Source organism: Bufo bufo, chromosome 2 (genome assembly GCF_905171765.1).
Source record: "Bufo bufo chromosome 2, aBufBuf1.1, whole genome shotgun sequence".
NCBI classification, from domain to species: domain Eukaryota; kingdom Metazoa; phylum Chordata; class Amphibia; order Anura; family Bufonidae; genus Bufo; species Bufo bufo.
This window is the reverse complement of record NC_053390.1, coordinates 777,310,413-777,337,102: the sequence shown is the minus strand read 5'-3', so window position 1 is coordinate 777,337,102 and position 26,690 is coordinate 777,310,413. Positions and strand designations below refer to the sequence as shown.

Genomic DNA, 26,690 nt, shown 5'->3' with positions numbered 1-26,690 from the left:
CGTCTCCTGATGTACTGGCCTGTCTCCTGGTAGCGCCTCTATGCTCTGGACACTACGCTGACAGACACAGCAAACCTTCTTGCCACAGTTCGCATTGATGTGCCATCCTGGATGAGCTGCACTACCTGAGCCACTTGTGTGGGTTGTAGACTCCGTCTCCTGCTACCACTAGAGTGAAAGCACCGCCAGCATTCAAAAGTGACCAAAACATCAGCCAGGAAGCATAGGAACTGAAAATGGTCTGTGGTCACCACCTGCAGAACCACTCCTTTATTGGGGGTGTCTTGCTAATTGCCTTTAATTTCCACCTGTTGTCTATCCCATTTGCACAACAGCATGTGAAATTGATTGTCACTCAGTGTTGCTTCCTAAGTGGACAGTTTGATTTCACAGAAGTGTGATTGACTTGGAGTTACATTGTGTTGTTTAAGTGTTACCTTTATTTTTTTGAGCAGTGTATATATATATATATATATATATATATATATATATATACAGTCAGGTCCATAAATATTGGGACATCAACACAATTGTAAAATTTTTGGCTCTATACTCCACCACAATGTATTTGAAATGAAACCAACAAGATGTACTTTAACTGCAGACTGTCCGCTTTAATTTGAGGGTATTTACATGCAAATCAGGTGAACGGTGTAGGAATTACAACAGTTTGCATGTGTGCCTCCCACTTGTTAACCCCTTAAGGACACAGCCTTTTTACACCTTAGGACCAGGCCATTTTTTGCAAATCTGACCAGAGTCCCTTTAAGTGCTGATAACTTTAAAACGCTTTGACTTATCCAGGCCGTTCTGAGATTGTTTTTTCGTCACATATTGTACTTCATGACACTGGTAAAATGAAGTCAAAAAATTTTTTTTTTTTGCACCAAAAAATACCTAATTTAACAAAAATTTGGAAAAATTTAGCAAATTTCAAAGTTTCAGTTTCTCTACTTCTGTAATACATAGTAATACCCCCAAAAATTGTGATGACTTTACATTCCCCATATGTCTACTTCATGTTAGAATTGTTTTGGGAATGATATTTTATTTTTTGGGGATGTTATAAGGCTTAGAAGTTTAGAAGCAAATCTTGAAATTTTTCAGAAATTTACAAAAACTAAATTTTTAGGGACCAGTTCAGGTCTGAAGTCACTTTGCGAGGCTTACATAATAGAAACCACCCAAAAATGACCCCATCTAAGAAACTACACCCCTCAAGGTATTCAAAACTGATTTTACATACGTCGTTAACCCTTTAGGTGTTGCACAAGAGTTATTGGCAAATGGGGATGAAATTTGAGAATTTCATTTTTTTGTCTAATTTTCCATTTTAACCCATTTTTTCCACTAACAAAGCAAGGGTTAACAGCCAAACAAGACTGTATCTTTATTGCCCTGACTCTGCCGTTTACAGAAACACCCAATATGTGGCCGTAAACTACTGTACGGCCACACAGTGGGGCGTAGAGGGAAAGGTGCGCCGTATGGTTTTTGGAAGGCAGATTTTTATGGACTGGTTTATTTACACCATGTCCCATTTGAAGCCCCCCTGATTCACCCCTAGAGGAGAAACTCCCTAAAAGTGACCCCATCTAAGAAACTACACCCCTCAAGGTATTCAAAACTGATTTTACATACGTCGTTAACCCTTTAGGTGTTGCACAAGAGTTATTGGCAAATGGGGATGAAATTTGAGAATTTCATTTTTTTGTCTAATTTTCCATTTTAACCCATTTTTTCCACTAACAAAGCAAGGGTTAACAGCCAAACAAGACTGTATCTTTATTGCCCTGACTCTGCCGTTTACAGAAACACCCAATATGTGGCCGTAAACTACTGTACGGCCACACAGTGGGGCGTAGAGGGAAAGGTGCGCCGTATGGTTTTTGGAAGGCAGATTTTTATGGACTGGTTTATTTACACCATGTCCCATTTGAAGCCCCCCTGATTCACCCCTAGAGGAGAAACTCCCTAAAAGTGACCCCATCTAAGAAACTACACCCCTCAAGGTATTCAAAACTGATTTTACATACGTCGTTAACCCTTTAGGTGTTGCACAAGAGTTATTGGCAAATGGCGATGAAATTTGAGAATTTCATTTTTTTGCCTAATTTTCCATTTTAACCCATTTTTTCCACTAACAAAGCAAGGGTTAACAGCCAAACAAGACTGTATCTTTATTGCCCTGACTCTGCTGTTTACAGAAACACCCCATATGTGGCCGTAAACTACTGTACGGGCACACAGCGGGGCGTAGAGTGAAAGGTGCGCCGTTTGGTTTTTGGAGGGCAGGTTTTGCTGGACTGGTTTTTTGACACCATGTCCCATTTGAAGCCCCCCTGATGCACCCCTAGATTATAAACTCCATAAAAGTGACCCCATCTAAGAAACTACACCCCTCAAGGTATTCAAAACTGATTTTACAAACTTTGTTAACCCTTTAGGTGTTGCACAAGATTTAATGGAAAATAGAGATACAATTTCAAAATTTCACTTTTTTGGCAGATTTTCCATTTTAATATTTTTTTTCCAGTTACAAAGCAAGGGTTAACAGCCAAACAAAACTCACTATTTATGGCTCTGATTCTGTAGTTTACAGAAACACCCCATATGTGATCATAAACAGCTGTACGGGCACACGGCAGGGCGCAAAAGGAAAGGAATGCCATACGGTTTTTGGAAGGCAGATTTTGCTGGACTGTTTTTTTTTTACACCATGTCCCATTTGAAGCCCCCCTGATGCAACCCTAGAGTAGAAACTCCAAAAAAGTGACCCCATTTTAGAAACTACGGGATAGGGTGGCAGTTTTGTTGGTACTAGTTTAGGGTACATATGATTTTTGGTTGCTCTATATTACACTTTTTGTGCGGCAAGATAACAAGAAATAGCTTTTTTGGCACCGTTTTTTTTTTGTTATTTACAACATTCATCTGACAGGTTAGATCATGTGGTAATTTTATAGAGCAGGTTGTCACGGACGCGGCGATACCTAATATGTATACAATTTTTTTTATTTATGTAAGTTTTACACAATGATTTCATTTTTAAAACCAAAAAAATGTTTTAGTGTCTCCATAGTCTAAGAGCCATAGTTTTTTCAGTTGTTGGCCGATTATCTTAAGTAGGGTCTCATTTTTTGCGGGATGAGATGACGGTTTGATTGGCATCTATTTTGGGGTGCATATGACTTTTTGATTGCTTGCTATTACACTTTTTGTGACGTAAGATGACAAAAAATGGCTTTTTTTACACCGTTTTTATTTTTATTTTTTTACGGTGGTCATCTGAGGGGTTAGATCATGTGATATTTTTATAGAGCCGGGCAATACGGACGCGGCGATACCTAATATGTATACTTTTTTTTTATTTATGTAAGTTTTACACAATGATTTCATTTTTGAAACAAAAAAAATCATGTTTTAGTGTTTCCATAGTCTAAGAGCCATAGCTTTTTCAGTTTTTGGGCGATTATCTTGGGTAGGGTATGATTTTTGCGGGATGAGATGACGGTTTGATTGTTACAATTTTGGCGTACATGCGACTTTTTTGATCACTTTTATTACCTTTTTTGGGAAGTAAGGTGGGCAAAATTTCAATTTCATCATAGTTTTTTATTTTTTATTTTTATGGTGTTCACCGTTCGGGTAAAGTAACATGACCGTTTTATAGATCAGGTCGTTACGGACGCGGCGATACCAAACATGTGTAGGGAATTTTATTTTTTTCATTTTTTATCAGTGATAAATGTGTTTTTTGATTTTTACTTTTTTTTCACTTTTATTCACTTTTTTTTGACCCAGACCCACTTGGTTCTTGAAGATCCAGTGGGTCTGATGTCTGTATAATACAGTACAGAACAATATATATTGTTCTGTACTGTATTTTACTTACACTGAACAGATCTATGCTTTCAGCACAGATCTGTTCAGCACCATGGACAGCAGGACGCCTGAGAGGCGTCCTGTTGCCATGGGAACCTTCCCCGTCTGCTCAGAACTTCGCAGACGGGGAAGGGTAAGGAGGGGATCTCTCGGGGGGCTCTCTGGGGGCTCTCTCCCTCCCCATCGGGGGGCTGCAAAGGCACAGCAGCCCCCCGATGGGAGAGGGAGGGAGCTCCCTGCGCTGTTAACCTTTTCCATACAGCGGTCCGTACGGACCGCTGTATGGAAAGGGTTAAACGGCTGACATCGCATCGCAGATGTCAGCCGTTTATACCAGGGTGCCAGCAATGTGCTGGCACCCTGGTATCCCCACTAGAAGCCAACGATTATACCAGGGGAGGCGGGCGGGGGATCGCGATCCCGCCTGCCGCACCGCCCGCCTCCCGCACCGCCCACACCGCCCGCAACCCTCCCCCTGCACCTCCCGCCACCATAAAAATCATTCGGGGGTGCAGGGGGGGGTTAATAAAACTTTTTTTAGACATATAAAGTTTCTGATCCCCGCGGTCAGGGACCGCAGCGATCAGAAACTGCAGAAATCGCAGCAAACCGCAGGTCTGAATTGACCTGCGGTTTGCCGCGATCGCCGACATGGGGGGGTCACGGGACCCCCCCGCGCATTTAGCCTAGGTGCCTGCTCAATGATTTGAGCAGGCACCGGGTTCCGATCACTGCCAGCCGCACGGCAGTGATCGGAAATACATAGGACGTACCTGTACGCCCTGTGTCCTTAAGTACCAGGGCACAAGGGCGTACCTGTACGCCCTATGTCCTTAAGAGGTTAAGGAACCAAAAGTAATGGGACAATTGGCTTCTCAGCTGTTCCATGGCCAGGTGTGTGTTATTCCCTCATTATCTCAATTGCAATGAGCAGATAAAGGTCCAGAGTTCATTTCAAGTGTGCTATTTGCATTTGGAATCTGTTGCTGTCAACTCTCAAGATGAGATCCAAAGAGCTGTCACTATCAGTGAAGCAAGCCATCATTAGGCTGAAAAAACAAAACAAACCCATCAGAGAGATAGCAAAAACATTAGGCGTGGCCAAAACAACAGTTTGGAACATTCGTAAAAAGAAGGAACGCACCGGTGACCTCAGCAACACCAAAAGACCCGGAAGACCACGGAAAACAACTGTGGTGGATGACCGAAGAATTCTTTCCCTGGTGAAGAAAACACCCTTCACAACAGTTGGCCAGATCAAGAACACTCTCCAGGAGGTAGGTGTATGTGTGTCAAAGTCAACAATCAAGAGAAAACTTCACCAGAGTGAATACAGAGGGTTCACCACAAGATGTAAACCATTGGTGAGCCTCAAAAACAGGTTAGTAACTATCAAGCCCAATGCCTTACAAGTCTGTGTGTGTAACCAACAGGTTCTGTGCAATAATCTTGTATGTAACTAATAAGTTTGTGCCCTATCTGAGAGACTCTAACCACAGTGTCAGAGGCCACAGAAGTTTCTTACCCTCTTATACTTGGCATAGTTGGTTGGATTCAAACCTGAGGATGGACCAGAAAGGGTAAAGGGAAAATGAAAAAAGGCCAATAGCTCCTGGTAAACATCGAGCCATGTAAGCCAAGGTAGACACTACCGGAGCAACAGGCCACATTTGACAGGTCCAGGCATAGGCATGGCTGAACATCTGATATTTAGAAGTGAACGGCAGAACAACAAAAGATCACCTGGGAAAAGCAGGTCAGCCCACTGTAGAAAGAAGAGCTAGTTGAGCTTATGTCAAGCGGTCCCAAGGCCCAGAGAAGTTGGTAGAGCCATCTCCATCGATATTGTAGAGAATCCTACCATGAAGAGTACAGAGAGTTGCAGCCACCCACAGTAGTCAAGTTATGGTGGGTTATTTCATAAACATTCAGGTTCAGCTATCCAGGTGTATTCCTACTGGCTTACCTTTGTGCAGCTGCAGTATGTGAGAAATCCAATATGCATTTGTTTTGTAGGTGCTGGATGTAATGATGATAGTGGGATACTTAGATACCCCCAGGACCTACAGTAAAACATAACTGTATAGCAACTGGACGGTCACACTAACAATTTATGAAGCATATATAAACACTGGCAGGAAGCCAAATATGTAAACTCATCAATAGATGACAGGTACCAAATTTTGATGGCAAATGTATGAAGAAAGTATTCTGGCAATGGAGCAGACGGGAGATGGTAATGGTATACAAGTTGAGAGCAGATGAATGACGGTGAACAGAAATAAAGACACTAACAGAACCTAACCCTGATCAGCAATATAAACCCAACAAAACTGCCAGAGACAAGTGAAAACCCAAATTTAGATAATAAACATAATCCATAAGATAACAACAAACTTGAATACGGGCAGCAATGAAAGGCAGAAGGACTACAAATCCCAAACTACACTGATGGAACCCAAATAAACTAGAACAGGAAACTAGGATTTCTGGATACAAGTGCACAGAGCTTTTGCTATACCCAGCAACAATAGAGCAGATATCACAAACTCACCTGTCCAGACTCCAGCAGGCCAATCTCTAGCTTCAGTAAGGCCACTCCAGGAGAGAAGCACTACTAAGCCATGCCCCCTGGCAATTCGACAGCATCCTTAGCAACAGGATGCAATGGTCTGTTTCTCCCCAAAGCGGGTATGTGCTGGAGGAGTTTAACAGTGGGTTGATTGTGTAAGCCGTGTACCGGGGTGGGCTCCCCTGGATACATCGAAGTCACAGACAAGAAAAGCGACACCGGCACCAGCTTTTTATGCAAGAACAGAAACTTTACTTTAACAGTAGTAATAACACAACAGTAGAAAGACACCCAGAATATCTTGTATTCCAGACTCCCTCTCCCAGTCAGTGTCCCTCTCCGCTGGACAGGCCTAGACTGGTGGCGCACACAACAGAGCCTACAAGTCGTGCTGTGCCGCAAAAGAGGACAAACCTAGCCGGTGGCGGACACAGCAGAGCCTGCAAGTCATTAACGCGCCGCAGAAAAATTCTGTGTAGTCTAGCAAAAATAGAGCCCTATCTATCTAACTACTTGCTGGCCTCAACTTGGTTTCTGGTACTGGAGTCACTGACGCAACATAAAGCATAAACGGGTTCACTGACCTGAGTCCCTTCTGTATCAGAGGGTGGGTTTGACCGGGATTGCCACAAGTTCTTTTACCTCATTTGCCGAGGTAGATGATGTTTCACTACACAGCTCACAGCAGCCTTCCTGGAAGCAATCCTTTCTCTAACAAGCAGGATCAAATAGAAAGCAGCGATCAGTCTCTCCTTTCCGCGACTACGATCACTTTCAGACTCCCTGCAGCCAGGATGTAACCGGATAGCCTCCTTCACACACAATCCTTTCAAGATGTCAGCACCTTCACTTCCTGGTTCTCCTCACAAAAAAACAGCCTGCATGAGTCATCATCTATTTTACATATTCAAATCCCAGAGTGTACCGGTTGTAACTGCGAAACAGTGGCATCTAGTGGCAGAAATGCCAAATAACAATTATATGCAAACTTTGAACAAAAAGAGCTGACTCACAATCTCACAATTGCTCAGCTGCTCTATTCCTATGTGCTAGTGTTTCCGACTAATGGAGCACCGAGTCTTGACCTATCAGGTTCTGTTCCTGGAACTTGGTGCTCTATTTATACACCTTCCTGGCCATACACCAGTGCCAATGATAGTCTCTGACTCTCTAGCTGTGTTCCTGATTCCTGTGCTTATTGTACTGCACATTCCTCTGACCCCGGCTTGTCTTCTGACCATTCTCTGTCTGTTGTTTGGTACTGTGTTGTCCGTCTGGTTCTGATATCGACTTGTCTTCTGACCACTCTCTGTCTCTCATTTGGTACTGCATAGCCTGTCTGGTTCTGACACATAAACGCACAACCCTGTTTTAGTGTTGTTTTGCCTCTTGGTGTTTGTCTGTCTGCCTGTAAGTAGCACAGGGACTGTTGACCAATTGCAGTCTTTCTACCTAGGGCTTATACTACAAGTAGGTAGGGAAAGCAGGCTGGGTTCTAGGTCAGGGCTCACTGTACGTTTCTGTCCCTACCTACAGGTGTTACATAATCACTGGCCTAAAAAGACTGATACTTGCACTATGGATGCTATGGCAACCTTAGCCTCACAAATGGAGGGAATTGCTCTGTTGGTGCAGGATTTAGCAGAGAAGGTGCAGCAGCAGGAATCCTGCCAGAACAGTCCCCCTGCGTCCTCAACCCAGTCACCTCTGGAGCCTAAGAAATAAGCTTCCTGACTGCTTCCCTTGTGACCGTAAGGGTTTTGCTGCTTTTAGGGAGAGTTGCAAACTCTATTTTCGCTTGAGACCTCATTCCTCGGGTACCGAGGCACAGTGAGTCGGCATCATCATGTTTCTGTCGCAAGTTGACCCGCAGGAGTGGGAATTCTCTTTACCACCTAATTCCCTTGAGCTGTATTCCTTAAACTGTTTTTTTCTGCTCTTGGTCTTTTATATGATCAGCGTGACAAAGCCTCTTATGCTGAGAGTCAGCTTCTCTCTCTGCGTCAAGGGGGGCGACCTGTAGAGGAATATTGCTCCGAGTTCCGTAGGTGGTGTACTGCCTCAGGCTGGTATGATTCAGTCCATAGGTCACAATTCAAATTTGTCCTTTCAGACACTCTGAAGGACCTTCTAGTTAGCCACCCCATACCAGGGTCTTTAGATAAGGCCATGTCTCTGGCTATCTGACTGGACCGACGACTGAATGTAAACGTGAACGTGCTGTCTCTGTTAGTCCTTCTTCATTTCCTTCTGTCTTTCAGTCTTCTGTGGTTAAGGTGCTGATGGAGTCTGAGGAGCCTATGCAAGTGGGTACCTTTGTGCATTCAGGGGCTGCAGTAAATTTCATTAATGGTGGATTGCGCCCCTGTATTGATTACAGGGAAGTTAATAAAACCACGGTTTGAAACCAGTACCCCCTTCCTTTCATTCCTGATCTGTTTAATCAAATTGTTTGGGCCCAGTGGCCTCAGAGGAGCCTACAATTTGATCATAGTACAGGAGGGGGATGAATGGAAGACAGCTTTTAATACCCCCATAGGGCATTTTGAATATCTGGTGATGCCCTTTGGACTATGTAACATCTCAGCTGTGTTCCAAAACCTTGTTAATGATATTTTCCGAGAGTACCTTGGTGAATATCTTGTTGTATAACTGCACAATATATATATTTTTTACTGGATTGGTCGTCTCATGGTATACATGTAAGGAAAGTCCTCCAAAAATTGAAGGACCATCATTTGCTTTCAAAGTTGAATAATTGTGAGTTAGGTGTCAGAGTCTCCTTCCTGGGTTATATCCTGTCACCCCAAAATTTCTGTGTGGATCCTGCTAAAGTGCGAGCTGTAGTTGATTGGGCCAGGCCTACCTCTCTCAAGGCTCTTTAGTGATTCTTCGGGTTTGCAAATTATTATAGAAAAATCATTAAAAAAATTTCAGTTATTGCCAAACCATTAACTGACTTAACCAGGAAGGGGGCGGATCTTCTCCATTGGTATCCTGAGGTTCTATCTGCCTTTGAGACACCTAAAGAAAGTTTCATTCAGACACCTGTACTCATTCAGCTGGATGTTACCAAACCTTTCATTGTTGAGGTGGATGCTTCTGTGGTAGGAGTTGGTTTTGTATTATTTCTGGGGTCATCTTCCCTAACTAATTTGCATCCATGTGCATTTTTATCCAGATAATTTTCCTCCGCCAAGAGGAACTATGATATTGGCAATTGGGAACTGTTACTCATGAAATGGGCCTTTGAGGAGTGGCAGCACTTCTTAGAAGGGGCTCAGCACCAAATCAACATACTTACGGATCACAAGAACCTGGTTTATCTGGACACTGCTAAATGTTCTTCGCTCAGTTTAACTTTATTGTTACTTATTGTCCTGGGTCTGGTAATGTGAATGTGGATGCCTTATCACGTAGCTTTAGTACTTGAGATTCTGTTGATAATAAACCTGGTAACATTCTTCCTCCTGGTGTTGTCATTGCTGCCGTTAGTTCTGATCTTGCCGCCGAAATACAGTGCTGTCAGGATTTGGCTCCTAGTAATCTTCCCTCCAGTAAATTGTTTGTTCCTCCAAATCTTCACCTTAAGGTTTAGGAGGAATCTCATTGCTCTGTACTGGCAGGTCATCCAAGTATTGCTGGAACTAAACATCTAGTCTCCAGACCCTACTGGTGGCCTACTTGGTCACAAGATGTGGTTGCCTTTATCTCGGCATGTGATGTGTATGCTAGGACCAAGGTTTACTTTGCCCGCTGCCCATTTCACTGAGAACTTGGACCCATATGTCAATGGATTTCATTATGGACCTTCCACCCTCCCGGGGAAAGACGGTTATCTGGGTGGTCATTGATAGGTTCTCTACGATGTGTCATCTGATTCCATTGAAGAAACTTCCCGATGCCAAAGAATTGGCTGCTTAATTTGTCGACAATGTTCTTAGATACTCTCCTTCTCATCTGCGTTCCATCCTGAGACAAATGGACAAACTGAAAGGGTCAACCAAGTTTTGGAGCAGTTTTTAAGATGTTTTGTTTCTGACTATAAGAACGAGTGGAAAGGGGTTTTGCCCCTAGCGGAGTTTGCTATTAACAACCACATCCTCCTGATTTAGTGGTAATTCTTGGCGAGGCTGAGTATGAGGTTAAGAAAATTCTTTACTCTTGGAGATTTCAGGGCTCTCTGCAGTACCTAATCCATTAGAAGGGATAGGATGCTGAAGAGCTAATATGGGTGTGCACAAAAGCACCTGGATGTTCCACAGCAGTACTGGCAAAATATTGTCACGGATGGTGTACAGGGAAACAAGACAATACAATATAATCTATGAGTCACTGGATCCACAACTAAGGAACAAAAGGGAGACCCCTGCATGAGACCTGCCACTCTCCCTGACTGCTCAGCCTATGCGAACACCCCAAAGGTGGATGGGCGCATATCCACGTACCTCGACTATCTTACAGCTGAAGACCCTACAATAGTGAGGGGACAAGACCACCGGCCCCCTACACAGACACGGAGGGAGCCAGGGTCACCTGGATCCAGCAAACAGAAAATCACAAATGCATAAACAGTACTTATCTTGCAGACGACTGGGAACTAGGAAAGGCATGCACACACACTCCAGGAAGTTGTATAAGCCGCAACCTAATGCATCATGGGGAGGAACTTAAAGGGAAGCAATCAGTCCAACTGCATGACAGCTGAGATAGGCTAACGAGATGAGGAACTGAAATCAAAACAAAGAAACTCAAGGAGGAGGTTCTGGACAGCTCCTGTCAGAGCTTCTCAGCTGTCTGGTTGTGACAGTACCCCTCCCTCTACGAGTGGACTCCGGACACTCAGAGCCCACCTTCTCAGGATGGGACCTATGGAAAGCCCTGATGAGACGAGTGGCCTTAATGTCCGTCACTGGGACCCACATCCTCTCCTCAGGACCATAACCCTCCCAATGAACGAGGTACTGGAGGGAACCGCGGACAAGACGAGAATCCACAATCCTAGAGACCTGAAATTCAAGATTTACATAAACCATAATCGGAGGAGGAGACAAAGGCGAGGGTACAATAGGTTGAACATAAGGTTTCAATAAGGACTTATGAAAAACATTATGGATCTTCCAAGTCTGAGGAAGATCAAGACGGTAGGCAACAGGATTGATGACAGACAGGATCTTGTAAGGCCCAATAAACCTAGGACCCAACTTCCAGGAGGGAACCTTCAATTTGATATTCTTGGTAGACAACCACACCAGATCACCAACATTCAGGTCCGGACCAGGCACACGTCTCTTATCCGCCACACGCTTATATCTCTCACTCATGCTCTTTAGATTATCCTGAATCTTTTGCCAAATAGATGACAAAGACAAGGAGAATCTGTCCTCATCAGGTAAACCAGAAGACCCCTCTCCCGAGAAAGTCCCAAACTGCGGATGAAACCCATATGCACCAAAAAATGGTGACTTATCAGAGGACTCCTGACGACGGTTATTTAAAGCAAACTCAGCAAGGGACAAAAACGAACACCAATCCTCCTGATTCTCCGCCACAAAACAGCGCAGATATGTCTCCAGATTCTGATTGACGCGCTCCGTCTGGCCATTCGACTGCGGGTGGAAAGCAGAAGAGAATGACAACCGAACCCCCAAGCGAGAACAGAAAGCCTTCCAGAATCTGGAAACAAACTGCGTGCCCCTATCAGAGACTATGTCTGAAGGGATACCATGCAATTTGACAATGTGGTCAATAAATGCCTGCGCCAGCGTCTTAGCATTGGGCAAACCAGGAAAAGGGATGAAATGCACCATTTTGCTAAAACGGTCCACCACCACCAGAATCACAGTCTTCCCCGAGGAACGAGGCAGGTCCGTTATGAAGTCCATGGACAGATGTGTCCAAGGACGAGAAGGAATGGGTAAGGGAAGGAGAGGACCTGATGGCCGTGAATGAGGGACTTTGACACGAGCGCAAGTCTCGCAGGCTGCCACAAAACCCTCAACCGACTTACGAAGCGCAGGCCACCAGAATCTCTGAGCGATGAGATCCAGTGTGGCTCTTGCCCCCGGGTGCCCAGCAAGGACCGTATCGTGGTGTTCCTTAAAAATCTTGTGTCTTAAAGTGAAAGGCACAAACAACCTCCCAGGAGGACAAAGATCAGGAGCCTCCGACTGGGCTGCCTGCACCTCTGCCTCCAATTCAGGAAAAAGAGCAGAGACCACCACACCTTCAGCCAAAATGGGACCCGGGTCTTCAAAATTCCCACCTCCCGGAAAACAACGTGACAGGGCATCTGCCTTCACATTCTTAACCCCAGGGCGGAACGTGACAACAAAATTAAACCTTGAAAAGAACAAAGACCATCTGGCCTGTCTCGGGTTTAGACGCTTGGCTGACTCCAAGTAGGCCAGATTCTTATGGTCAGTAAACACGGTAATAGGGTGTCTGGCTCCCTCTAGCCAATGGCGCCATTCCTCAAAAGCTAACTTGATGGCCAACAGCTCCCTATCTCCCACACAGTAATTTCTCTCTGTGGAGGAGAGTTTCTTCGAGAAAAAGGCACACGGTCGCCATTTGGCAGGAGAGGAACCCTGAGACAAGACCGCACCCACACCCACCCCAGAAGCATCAACCTCAACTATGAAGGGTAAAGAAATATCAGGTTGTACCAGGATGGGAGCGGAAGCGAAACTCTCCTTGATATTAGAAAAGGCCTTACGCGCCTCTACCGACCAGGAAGAAAAATCTACCCCCTTTCTGGTCATATCAGTGAGTGGTCTAACAACAGAGGAATAATTCAAAATAAATTTCCTGTAATAATTGGCAAAGCCCAAAAAACGCATCAGCGCCTTCTGATTCTCAGGAAGCTCCCACTCAAGCACAGAGCGGACCTTCTCGGGGTCCATGCGAAAACCAGAAGCGGAGAGAAGAAACCCCAGAAATTGAATTTCTGGAACCGTAAACACATATTTTTCTAGTTTTAATTTATTCTCCCGCAGGATGAGCAACACCTGACGTAAGTGTTCCTTATGAGTCTTGAAATCAGGAGAAAAAATCAAAATGTCATCCAAATACACTAATACAAATTTTCCCATTAAATGATAAAAAATGCTGTTCACGAAATGCTGAAAAACGGCTGGGGCATTCATCAAACCAAAAGGCATAACCAAATTCTCAAAATGGCCCTCAGGGGTATTGAAAGCCGTCTTCCATTCGTCTCCTTCTCTGACCCTGACCAGGTTGTATGCCCCTCTTAGGTCTAATTTGGAAAAGACTTTAGCCCCAACAACCTGGTTAAACAGGTCCGGAATCAGAGGAAGCGGATAAGGGTCACGAATAGTGATACTGTTCAGCTCCCTGAAATCCAGACAAGGTCTTAAAGAACCATCTTTTTTCTTAACAAAGAAAAAACCAGCGGCAACAGGTGACTTCGAGGGTCGTATGTGTCCTTTTCTCAGACTCTCAGAGATATAAGCACGCATAGCGACCCTCTCAGGTTGGGAAAGATTGTATAAACGAGATTTAGGCAGCTTGGCGCCTGGGATGAGATTAATAGGGCAATCGTACTCCCTGTGCGGAGGAAAATCCTGAACTCCACTCTCAGAGAAGACATCCGAAAATTCAGAGAGGAAAGGTGGAACAGTCTTAGTAGAAACCTCAGAAACAGATGTCATGAGGCAATTCTCTCTGCAAAAGTCACTCCAACCATTTATTTGCCTCGCTTGCCAATCAATGGTGGGGTTATGTTTAGTGAGCCAGGGTAGCCCCAACACTAGAGGAGTAGGCAAACCGCTAAGGACAAAACATGACACATCCTCAACATGAGCATCACTCACAATTAAACGGATATTGTGAACTATGCCCTTTAATGATTTCTGAGAAAGTGGAGCGGAATCAATAGCAAAAACAGGAATATCCTTTCCCAAAGTGCATACCTGGAAACCATAAGTTATTGCAAATTGATGATCAATGAGATTGACAGCTGCTCCACTATCCACAAAAATCTCACAAAAAATGCTCTTGCTCTCTAGCGCCACCCTAGCAGGCAGAACAAAATGGGAACTACAAGCAAACGGAAAACCTTCAATTTCCGCCTCAACCCTGCCAATAGTAACAGATGGAACATTTTTAAAAGATTTTTTCCTTTTTGTTTCTTTATTACTCTCAGAAAACTGCCTGAATCTCCTAGAGGGACACACATTTGCCAAATGATTTATACCTCCACAACAAAAACAAACCCTCCCATGCGGGCTGAATCTTCTATTGTCTGAGGCAATCAACCCCAGCTGCATGGGCTCCTGCTCAGAAGGGGCTGACAGCGACTGAGACCCCTGCGCACAGAATGGGATCGCTGCACTGTCCCGGGACTGAGCATGACAGGAAGGAGAGATCTCTCCTCTCTCTCTAAGACGCCTGTCAATACGAACGGCCTGAGACATAGCAGAATCCAAGGAGGTAGGTCTCTCATGAAAGGCAAATGCATCTTTCAATCCTTCTGAAAGACCATGGCAAAATTGACTTCGGAGTGCAGCATCATTCCAACCAGTATCAGCTGCCCATCTCCGAAATTCTGAGCAGTATATCTCTGCGGATTGTTTACTCTGGCATAACAGACATAGTCTAGACTCAGCCAGAGCAATATGATCCGGATCATCATATATCTGACCCAAGACTAAAAAGAATTCATCCACTGAACGGAGAGGCCGTGCCCCCTCCAGCAGCGAAAAGGCCCAGGACTGAGCGTTACCCCTGAGCAGCGATATAATGATCCCCACCCTCCGTTCCTCATCACCAGAGGAATGGGGAAGAAGGCGAAAATGGAGTTTGCAAGCCTCTCTATAATGCACAAAATTCTCACTACCCCCAGAGAACGTATCCGGGAGCGAGATCTTAGGCTCAGAACAAACTCCATGAACGCAAGCTGAACCGGTCACTTGAAACTGAGAAAAGTCTTACGGAGATCAGCTTCCTCCAATGAAAGACCCTGGAAGCGTTCAGCCAAAAGTGAAACCGGATCCATGCTTGAGACGGTTTTGGCGGCTTATAATGTCACGGATGGTGTACAGGGAAACAAGACAATACAATATAATCTATGAGTCACTGGATCCACAACTAAGGAACAAAAGGGAGACCCCTGCATGAGACCTGCCACTCTCCCTGACTGCTCAGCCTATGCGAACACCCCAAAGGTGGATGGGCGCATATCCACGTACCTCGACTATCTTACAGCTGAAGACCCTACAATAGTGAGGGGACAAGACCACCGGCCCCCTACACAGACACGGAGGGAGCCAGGGTCACCTGTATCCAGCAAACAGAAAATCACAAATACATAAACAGTACTTATCTTGCAGACGACTGGGAACTAGGAAAGGCATGCACACACACTCCAGGAAGTTGTGTAAGCCGCAACCTAATGCATCATGGGGAGGAACTTAAAGGGAAGCAATCAGTCCAACTGCATGACAGCTGAGATAGGCTAACGAGATGAGGAACTGAAATCAAAACAAAGAAACTCAAGGAGGAGGTTCTGGACATCTGTCAGAGCTTCTCAGCTGTCTGGTTGTGACAAATATTCTGTGGACAGATGAAACCAAAGTTGAGTTTTTTGGAAGAAACACACAACACTATGTGTGGAGAAAAAGAGGCACAGTACACCAACATCAAAACCTCATCCCAACTGTGAAGTATGGTGGTGGGGGCATCATGGTTTGGGGCTGCTTTGCTGCATCAGGGCCTGGACGGATTGCTATCATCAAAGGAAAAATGAATTCCCAAGTTTATCAAGACATTTTGCAGGAGAACTTAAGGCCATCTGTCCACCAGCTGAAGCTCAACAGAAGATGGGTGTTGCAACAGGACAACGACCCAAAACATAGAAGTAAATCAACAAAAGAATGGCTTAAACAGAATAAAATCCACCTTCTGGAGTGGCCCATTTAGAGTCCTGACCTTAACCCGATTAAGATGCTGTGGCATGACCTCAAGAAAGCGATTCACACCAGACATCCCAAGAATATTGCTGAACTGAAACAGTTCTGTAAAGAGGAATGGTCAACAATTACTCCTGACCGTTGTGCACGTCTGATCTGCAACTACAGGAAACGTTTGGTTGAAGTTATTGCTGCTAAAGGAGGTTCAACCAGTTATTAAATCCAAGGGTTCACATAGTTTTTCCACCTGCACTGTTAATGTTTACACGGTGTGTTCAATAAAAACATGGTAACATTTAATTATTTGTGTGTTATTAGTTTAAGCAGACTGTGATTGTCTATTGTTGTGACTTAGATGAAGATCAGATCACATTTTATGACCAATCTGTGCAGAAATCCATATCATTCTAAAGAGTTCACATACTTTTTCTTGCAACTGTATTTATTTGCCGGTAGTATTTCAGATGTACTATAAATTTAACAGTGTAGAGGTGGGCTCCCAGGTTGGCTCAGGCCAGGGGTCACACATGCAGATACTGTAGCGCAGAGGTGGATTGGCCATAGACCCTACAGGGAAATTTCCCGGTGGGCCGATGCTCCAGGCGGCCACCAAAGTCCTCCTCCATAATGAGCTCTTAACAGTAATTAACGCTGTGAGGTATTCATGTACCCAGTCAGCGACCACACATGCCCTCCTGAATTCTACTGCTGTGGCCTGCTAAGACCTCCTAAGCCCCCTGCTCCATAGACAATTGGAGGAGGAGAACAGAAGATGGTAGCTATTGATGGCCACCATAGAGGGCCAGCATTTGGGGAAGTATATTTTGCTACACTGTGATTTTGGTTCTGCTGGGTTGGTATTTTGTGCTATGGTATTGTTGCTCCGTCTCCTTTTAATTTGGACCTACAAAATGGGGCTATTTTTAGTTAGTTTTTTTGAGGGCCAATTTAAGTTCCCAGTCCGCCCCTGCTGAAGCATTTGCCACATGAATTGCGCCCTAGTTTTGGGCCAGGTTATAAATTGAAGGAGCTGAAGTGCTTCATAATCATAGTCAGATAGTGTAGAAACCTTACTGGTTCTATGTAAGTCAATGCACCATTCTCCAGTAGGGTATGGTCATAGACAACATCCATAAGTTTCTGACCCTCTTACATACTGATCACCGTGATGTATTCAAAATACAATATGTGATAGCTTAGTAAGCTGAATGACCCATTTTTCATATGATAATAAACTTGCTCTTGTCTGTGGATGTTATGTTGTAATTTCAGCCTACACTTTGCCATAGAAACGAAAGAACACAATGTACCAAAGTACAGAATGTAGGCGTCAGTTATAATTTCCAATATTATCATGTAAACGCTTTTTGGTCCAGAGCTGAACACTGGATAGTATATTATATTCATTCTGAAAAAATTAATAAAGTGGATTACAAACCAAATTCGGGGCACCTAATACCCATTCCCAGGAACACCCACAAACCCACCTGGGACTGCCCACCTATGGGAGGGGTTAAACAAGCCACACCCATTTTCAGCCCAGGACAGCCCATATTTGCCAGGTCTGTATTTAAAAATTAGGGACAGTCCCTACAAATTTGGGACTGATGGCAACTATGGAGTTAGAAGTTACTTTTGGATGCCAACTTTAATAAAAATGCACAAAGTCTGGATGCACCTTGACTGAACTCGTTGTGGCTTGATATTAAGTGTTTTTGTCTGTGGTTTTACATAGGTCTGCAAGTAAACCTACCACATTTGGCCTCATTTACCATAGTTGTGTAAGAGAAAAGTTGGTATTGCTGCCTACAGCTTTAATTTCAGAAACTGCTGTGATTATGTCTTTCATGTGCTGCATTACGTTTTCGGCAAAGGGAGTTGGGGATTTGGTCAGGATTGTTGTCCTCAATGCTTAGAAATACAGGCAGATACTTATCCATCGCGCAATATCATCAGGGAGGATTTTGCTTGGAAGCAGGACTACGACCCCAAACATCCAGCCAATGTCATCATTTACTATCTTCAGTGTAAGGGATAACAGGGAGTCCTGGAAGTGATGATATGGTCCCCATAGTGCCCTGATCTCAACATCATCCAGTCTGTCTGGGATTACGTGAAAAGATAGAAGGATTTGAGCAAGCCTACATCCAGAAGATCTTTGGTTGCTTCTCCAAGAAGTTTGGAACATCCTCCTTGACGAGTTCCTTCAAAACACTGTGTGCAAGTGTTCCTAGAAGAGCTGATGCTATTCTGAAGTTAAAGGATGGTCACACCGAATAGCGATTGGATTAAGATTTCTCTTTTGTTCGTTCACTTTGCATTTTGTTAATTGCTAAAAAATAAATTATAAACACTCTCTTACTTTTCAGAATTTTTTTCCACAATTGCCTAAAACTTTTGTCTTGTGTATATACTTTATATATTTTTGATATTCATTTATCTCCTCTTGCACTTTTTTTGGGACCCAGACAAGACAAATGCTACATTCTCTCCTGTATATTGTCTCGCATTTGACATTAAAAGCAAGTTAGCTCCAGATAACATGACATTTCTAACAGATCTTTTATATTTGTCACCATGCATAATTCATGTGATAGTTGTTTTAACGTTATTGGCTTGAAGTTGAATATCTGGCAGATTATGTTATTAGCAGAGTTGTTTTTTTTTGTCCATTAAAGCAGACACATTATTTGCAGTTAGTCTTAATAATTCAGTAGAAAAGCAGGAGCACAACAATGGAGGTGAGCAGTAGAGATATTCCTTGTCGGGTGTTCATGAAGAAAAACAGTTTGCTGCCAGGACAATTATCTGACTTTTCACATAAACAAGAAAATCCTGAATTATGGAAAAAAGAACATTTTGTAAAAATGCACAAAAAGAAATGCTTGTGGCTAAACACCTGACCCAAGCAACATCTTAGATGCACTACAAGCCCTAAAAATAAAATTTCATTTTTTGCAGCCCCATAGAAATGAAATCAATAAAAAATGTGGATTGGATGCAGACAAAAAATGTGGTTGTGTGAATGCACCCTAATTCAGAGAGCACATACACTGCGTGCAGAATTATTAGGCAAATGAGTATTTTGACCACATCATCCTCTTTATGCATGTTGTCTTACTCCAAGCTGTATAGGCTCAAAAGCCTACTACCAATTAAGCATATTAGGTGATGTGCATCTCTGTAATGAGAAGGGGTGTGGTCTAATGACATCAACACCCTATATTAGGTGTGCATAATTATTAGGCAACTTCCTTTCCTTTGGCAAAATGGGTCAAAAGAAGGACTTGACAGGCTCAGAAAAGTCAAAAATAGTGAGATATCTTGCAGAGGGATGCAGCACTCTTAAAATTGCAAAGCTTCTGAAGCGTGATCATCGAACAATCAAGCGTTTCATTCAAAATAGTCAACAGGGTCGCAAGAAGCATGTGGAAAAACCAAGGCGCAAAATAACTGCCCATGAAGTGAGAAAAGTCAAGCGTGCAGCTGCCAAGATGCCACTTGCCACCAGTTTGGCCATATTTCAGAGCTGCAACATCACTGGAGTGCCCAAAAGCACAAGGTGTGCAATACTCAGAGACATGGCCAAGGTAAGAAAGGCTGAAAGACGACCACCACTGAACAAGACACACAAGCTGAAACGTCAAGACTGGGCCAAGAAATATCTCAAGACTGATTTTTCTAAGATTTTATGGACTGATGAAATGAGAGTGAGTCTTGATGGGCCAGATGGATGGGCCCGTGGCTGGATTGGTAAAGGGCAGAGAGCTCCAGTCCGACTCAGACGCCAGCAAGGTGGAGGTGGAGTACTGGTTTGGGCTGGTATCATCAAAGATGAGCTTGTGGGGCCTTTTCGGGTTGAGGATGGAGTCAAGCTCAACTCCCAGTCCTACTGCCAGTTTCTGGAAGACACCTTCTTCAAGCAGTGGTACAGGAAGAAGTCTGCATCCTTCAAGAAAAACATGATTTTCATGCAGGACAATGCTTCATCACACGCGTCCAAGTACTCCACAGCGTGGCTGGCAAGAAAGGGTATAAAAGAAGAAAATCTAATGACATGGCCTCCTTGTTCACCTGATCTGAACCCCATTGAGAACCTGTGGTCCATCATCAAATGTGAGATTTACAAGGAGGGAAAACAGTACACCTCTCTGAACAGTGTCTGGGAGGCTGTGGTTGCTGCTGCCCACAATGTTGATGGTGAACAGATCAAAACACTGACAGAATCCATGGATGGCAGGCTTTTGAGTGTCCTTGCAAAGAAAGGTGGCTATATTGGTCACTGATTTGTTTTTGTTTTGTTTTTGAATGTCAGAAATGTATATTTGTGAATGTTGAGATGTTATATTGGTTTCACTGGTAAAAATTAATAATTTAAATGGGTATATATTTGTTTTTTGTTAAGTTGCCTAATAATTATGCACAGTAATAGTCACCTGCACACACAGATATCCCCCTAAAATAGCTAAAACTAAAAACAAATTAAAAACTACTTCCAAAAATATTCAGCTTTGATATTAATGAGTTTTTTGGGTTCATTGAGAACATGGTTGTTGTTCAATAATAAAATTAATCCTCAAAAATACAACTTGCCTAATAATTCTGCACTCCCTGTATTCTCTCTGATTGTTAATAGGGTGATTATTATTGATTGTTAATAGGGTGATACCATGAAGAAAAGTTCTTGTATATCCCCCTCCCCCGGAGGCTGTAAAAGGAGAGAGATTTAATTTTTTGCAAATCTGACATGTGTCACTTTATGTGGTAATAACTTTGGAACGCTTTTATTTATCCAAGCTATTCTGAGAATGTTTTCTCATGACATATTGTACTTCATGACAGTCATAAATTTGAGTCAATATATTTCACCTTTATTTATGAAAAAATCCCAAATTTACCAAACATTTAGAAAAATTAGCAATTTTCGAAGTTTCAGTTTCTCTGCTTTTAAAACAGAAAGTGATACCTCATAAAATCTTTATTACTTAACATTCCCCATATGTCTACTTTATGTTTGCATTATTTTGTAAATATCATTTTATTTTTTGCGGACGTTAGAAGGCTTAGAATTTTAGAAGCTATACTAAAAATTTTTAAGAAAATTTCCAAAACCCACTATTTAAGGACCAGTTAAGGTCTGAAGTCACTTTGTGGAGGCTTACATAATAGAAACCCCCCATAAACGACCCCATTGTAGAAACTACACCCCTCAAGTTACTCAAAACTGATTTTACAAACTTTGTTAACCCTTTCTTCTGTTCCACAAGAATTAAAAGAAAATGGAGATTAAATTTCTAAATTTAACTTTTTTGGCAGATTTTCCATTTTAATCCATTTTTTTCTTTAACACATCGAGGGTTAACAGCAGGGGCGTACATAGAAATCACTGGGCCCCATAGCAAGAATCTAAATTGGGCCCCCTAACCCCGCCCACTACCCGCCCCTGGCCCATCCCACCTTTTGTCATGGCTCCTCCCCTGCCACAACCTCATTTGCTAATAAAGAAATGTACGCATGACCTACTGAAACCGTTAGGGAAAAATCTTTTTCATTTTTTTTTTTTATTAACCAACTTTGTTACAGTAATTTAAAAAAATGTATACGTATTTTCCAATAAGGATTTATTCTGTGAAATAAAACAGAAATCAAATATTATAGATAAGGGTACTTTCACAGTAGCGTTAAAGTTTTCCGGAATTGAGATCCCTCATAGGGACTCAAAAGCGGGAAAAAAAATGCTTCAGTTTTGTTCCCATTCATTGTCAATGGGGACAAAACTGAACAGAATGGAGCGCTCCAAAATAAATTTCATTCCATTTAGTTGTGCTCCTATACCGGAGAGCAAACCGCAACATTGACTTTCAATGGAGTTAATGACGGATCCGTTATGGCTATGTTAAAGATAATACAACCGGATACGTTCAAACTGATGCAGACAGTTGTATTATCAGTAACTGAAGCGTTTTTGCTGAACCCTGCCGGATCCAGAAAAAACGCTAGTGTGAAAGTAGGCTAAGCTACTAAAAAAAAAATATATATATAAAAATTATTAACTTACTTTGAAGGTGACATGGTTCTGCATCTAAAAGTCCAAGTCAAAAGAAGTAGCATGGCAGGGATCATAACTATAAAAAGAGTTATGGGGGTCAGAATATGGTGATGTAAAAAAGTTTTAATTACGGTAATTTTTACACTTTTTAAAAAAAATTCTACCCCATTTGTAATTTTTTTGCCCGCTTCCCACTAGCAGGCCGTGTCAGAAATGAGCCTCCCTAGCATCACCCGCAATGATAGGGAGGCTGGTTCCCATCGTGGCCTGCTATTGGCTGCCCCCCATGTCGGCGAATGTTTTAATCTGCGTGACGGGAGGGGTTGGCAGGGGGGCATTATAGGGATTGGATAACCCCTTTAACTCCGTGCTGCCTATGCTAAGTGTGCACATAGCCACCAATCATATTCCCCCGCCCCCCAAAGGTGACTTCTGTGCTGGGGGGAAATATGATTGGTGGCTATGTGCATACTCAGCATCAGCGAGTTAAAGGGGTTATCCAATCCCTAAAATGCCCCCCAAAATGCCCAGGGTGGGGGTGAGGAGTAGCAGGAAAGCACACTGCCCTCCTGAGTCCTTTATAAGCTTACAGCCGCCCCCCCCCCTCAAAAAAAAAACAAAAAAAAAACAAAAAAAAAAAACACTGCTTGCTGCTGCCCTCCCCCATCAAGACTGCTGACTTCTTACTGTGGCAGTGGCACACTACAGACAACAGTGTGTTTTGTCTGTGTTCACTCACTGTGTGGACTCCAGAGCGGTGCTTTAGTCTGGGCGGCCGGGGGGGGCGGCGTGGTGAAGGGGGGCTGATGACAAGACTTGGGGCAGACGTGAGTGCACAGGACGCTACTCTGGTGCGCGCCTCTGTATGTGTGCCTGCTCCTGCAGCCTTCCAGCGATACACTGGCCAATCAGCAGCAGCCTCTCTGCGCTGCTAAATACTGATTGGCCAGTGTGTAATTATGCAGCAGAGCGGCCGGACGCAGTGCCTGGCAGGGAGGGAGCCCGGATCACGGAGGTTAGAAATGGAGCAGGGGGAGGAGGGAGGAGGGGGGCCCGAGGGAGAAAACAAGTGGGCGGGGCACAGGCCGCCTCAATGCCTGTAGTGTATTAATAAACTGTCTGTGCAGAGACATAGGGGGCGGGGCCTTCCATGTGCTCCGGGCCCCCTGTGCCGCGGGCCCCATAGCAACGGCGTGGTCTGCCTCTATGGGCGGTACGCCACTGGTTAACAGCCAAACAAAACTCAATATTTATCACCCTGATTCTGAGGTTTACAAAAACACCCCAGATGTGGTCGTAAACCCGATGTAAGGGCGCACGGCAGGGCGCAGAAGGAAAGGAGTGCCATATGGTTTTTGGAAGGCAGATTTTGCTGGACTGATTTTTAGACACCATGTCCCATTTGAAGCTCCCCTGATGCACTACTACAGTAGAAACTACCAAAGTGACCCCATTTTGGAAAGTAGGGGATAAGGTGACAGTTTTATTGGTACTATTTTGGGGTACATATGATTTTTAATCGCTCTATATTACGTTTTTTGTGAGGCAAGGTAACCAAAAAACGGCTGTTTTGGCACTGTTTCTATTTTTTACAACGTTCATCTGACAGGTTAGATCATGTGCTATTTTTATAGAGCAGGTTGTTAAGGACGCGGTGATATAAGATATATAAGATAAGTCTACTTTCCTTGTTTGTTTCAGTTTTACATAATAAAGCTTTTGTTTTTGTGTCTACATTTCTGAACGCCATATTTTTTAAATTTTTCTACCAATAGTCTTGTGCAGGGGCTCATTTTTTGCAGGAAGAGTTGATGTTTTTATTGGTGCCATTTTTGGGAACATATGATTTTTTGATCATTCATTATACTTTATGAGGCAAGGTGACCAAAAAAATGGGTAGTTTTGGCACAGTTTTTATTTATTTCTTTTTGCAGCGTTCATCTGAGGGGTTAGGTCACGTGATATTTTTATTGAGAAGGTCGTTATGGATGTGGCAATACCTAATATGTATACTTATAAGTTTTACACAATAATAGCATTTTTGCAACAAAAAAAATTATGTTTAAATGTCTCCATAGTCTGAGAGCCATATATTTTTTATTTTTTTTGACCGATTGTCTTAGGTAGGGGCTAATTTTTTGTGGGATGAGGTCACGGTTGGATTGGTTCTATTTTGGGGGGCATACGCCTTTTTGATCGCTTGGTGTTGCACGTTAAATGATGTTAGGTGACAAAAAATTGCTTTTTTAGCACTGTTTTTATTTAATTATTTATTTTTACGGTGTCCACCTGAGGAGTTAGGTCATGCGATATTTTTATAGAGCTGGTTGTTACGGACGCAGCGATACCTAATATGTATACTTTTTTTTTATTTCACTTTAACACAATAATTGCATTTTTGAAACAAAAAAAATTATGTTTTAGTGTCTCCATGTTCTGAGAGTTATAGTTTATTTTATTTTTTGGGTGATTGTCTTAGATAGGAGCTATTTTTTTGCGGGATGAGGTGACGGTTTTATTGGTACCAGTTTGGGGAGAATTTTGGTGAATTTCGCTTGGTGTTGCAATTTTTGTGATGTAAGGTGACAAAAATGCCTTTTTTTAAAAAAGTTTTTATTTTATTGTTTTTACGGTGTTTATCAGACAGGGTAAATTATGTGATATATTTATAGAGCCAGAAGTTACAAACGCGGCGATACCTAATATGTGTGTTTTCTTTTTTTTTTCTATTTTTAATATAAAATCAGGGGAAAGGGGCGTGCTTTTCTTTTTTTTTTTACTTGAAATGTTTTTTTTATTTTTATTAAAAACTATTTTTTTAACTTTTTTTTTAAACTCTATTTCTGTCCCACTCTGGGACTTTACTTTTGGGGGTCTGATCCCCTCTGCAATGCATTACAATACATTTGTATTGTAATGCATTTCTGTTAGTGTATTACACTGAGTCATACACTAACAGGTTGCCTAGGAGACCCAGTCTGAGGCTGAATCTCCTGTTCACCCGTAGAAGGCAGGTCCAGATGCCGTGCAAGGCATTGGGAAGCCTCTGCACGGCATCGGGCTGCCTTCTCACCCATCGAATCCCTGCCACAGCAGAGCAGGGTGTAACAGTCCTACAGGCTCACCGGAGTCAGAGGACCGCTTGCTGGGGGTAGGAGTGGAGCCCAGTGGCAAGGACCGCAGGCAGGTAGTAGGTGCAGGAAGTCTGGCAGAGGCGTAGTCGGTAGGCAGGCGGTGGGTCAGGGCAGGCGGCAGTAAGCGTGGTCAGACAATCTGGATGGCAACGGTGGTAGCAGTTCAGTAGGTAGGGATAAGGCAGAAGAGTAGTCGGTAGGCAATTCCTGGTCAGCAGTGGACTTCCAGCAGTAGCAAGAGCAGCAGATGAGGAGAAGCTTGATCAAGGCTCAGGAGCTCAATAATCAGCAAACTGGAGTGCAAGGGGCTGGACTTATATAGGGAAGTACCAGGTGTGGGGAATCAAGGGTAATGAGCAAGGCTTGGCAACACTGAGGTAACTAATAGGCTTCAGGGAGGAATGTCCAGAGAGGACGGTAGCCTAGTAAGCAGGGCTACCGCCTGGGATGTGGCTGGTCACGGGTTCGAATCCAGACAGTACTCCCAGGGGCAGGCCTACCGGGGTGCCGTTGGTGGAACTCTTTTACCAGTCTGGGGGCGTGGACATTTTCTTCTCGCTCCCAGGAGTTATCCTCGGGAGGGTAACCCTCACACCCAATTAGGTATTGTAGTCTTCCCCGGTGGATCCTGGAGTCGAGAATCTTTGCAACAACGTATTCTTCTTCACCCTGTACCCTCACAGGTGGTGGGGGGGGCGAGTGGCGGCCTGTGAAGGTGTTCTCCACGTATGGCTTAAGGAGAGAGCAATGGAAGACAGGGTGCACCCTAATGGAGTCCGGAAGGTCGAGCCGGAACGTGACCTCGTTGATTTGTGCGGTGATCCGGAACGGACCCATGTATCTTTGGGCAAATTTTTTGGAGGGGACCTTCAATCTGAGGTTCCTGGTGGACAGCTACACCTTGTCTCCCACATGGAAGCCCGGGGTGGGTTTGCGACGTCTGTCTGCTCCCTGTTTAAAGCGCCTCTGGGCAAGCTGGAGGTTGTCTATAATGTTCTTTAGTGCCTCCTGTAGGGTTGTAAGGTGTTCGGCCACTGCTGGGAGGGTGGAGGCAACGGGTAGGTGGGGAATGAACACCGGGTGCGAGCCTGTGTTAGCAAAGAAGGGGCTGTGCTTGG

At 43.6% G+C, this 26,690-nt stretch overlaps 1 protein-coding gene across 2 annotated transcripts in view; it reads left to right on the top strand.

Annotated features, from left to right (window-relative positions):
- Nucleotides 1–26,690, top strand: part of PPP2R2C (protein phosphatase 2 regulatory subunit Bgamma) — a 209,346-nt gene that overhangs the window by 87,561 nt on the left and 95,095 nt on the right. The gene's annotated exons all lie outside the window — the stretch shown is intronic.